Here is a 1011-nt window from a genome sequence, read left to right as displayed (position 1 = left end):
CACACACACAACCTCAGGAACGTGCACATCACACACACAACCTCAGGAACGTGCACGTCACACACACAACCTCAGGAACGTGCACGTCACACACACAACCTCAGGAACGTGCACGTCACACACACAACCTCAGGAACGTGCACGTCACACACACACAACCTCAGGAACGTGCACGTCACACACACAACCTGGGCCTCATGATGTATTTCTATTTTAAACTTTATTTTTCATTTATCTTTATTTATCCAGGTCGACTCACTGAGTCACGAGAACTCATTTTAAAGAGAGACCTGTTTAGGAGCAGGTGGTGGGGGTTGAGTGCCTTGCTCAGGGGAACAGGGTGGGGCCAATGAGGGTGGAGGCAGGTGTGGGTGTTTCACCTTTTCCACCTCATTTTGATGTTGACGGTACCGGGAGTTGAACCTGCGACTTTCCCATCACAGGCCCATCTTGTAACCTCTGCTCCACCACTCCCCCACATGACATCATATCATACTGGTCGTATTAAATCTCACTGGTTTCCTTCCAGATGTGTTAAACAGCTGCTGGTCCCCTGATGTTTGCAGGTGTGTGTGGTCAGTGGATGAACAGCCTGGCATGAACAAGATGATGCTGGAGATGATGATTTGAGGAGAGCTCCCACCTTCTACCTGTGAAGAACAAGAGCAGCTCAGTGAAGGTGCTGAGAGCTGCAGAGAGGCTGATCCATGGAGCTTCAACACAGCAACCTCCAAACATGTCCACCCTCACACACATCGTCCATGAACACACTGGACCACAGCACAACATGATAACACACTGACAACAACAACAACAACACATTCACTAATGATTCAGACAAATTTAAGTTTTTTATTGTTTGTTTGTTTTACAATTAAAAACAGTTTGTTATCCACTGCTGTCATCACTCTTTGTTACTGTCACAGGTTTATACAGGTTGGCTTCATGGAGCCACAAGGACTCGTTTACAAGAGACCTGCTCCAGACACAACAGGAAACAATGGCAACGAT

The sequence above is a fragment of the Nematolebias whitei genome, chromosome 8, assembly GCF_014905685.2.
Source record: "Nematolebias whitei isolate Nwh7 chromosome 8, NemWhi1, whole genome shotgun sequence".
Taxonomy (NCBI): Eukaryota; Metazoa; Chordata; class Actinopteri; order Cyprinodontiformes; family Rivulidae; genus Nematolebias; species Nematolebias whitei.
Note: the sequence above shows the minus strand (reverse complement) of the source record.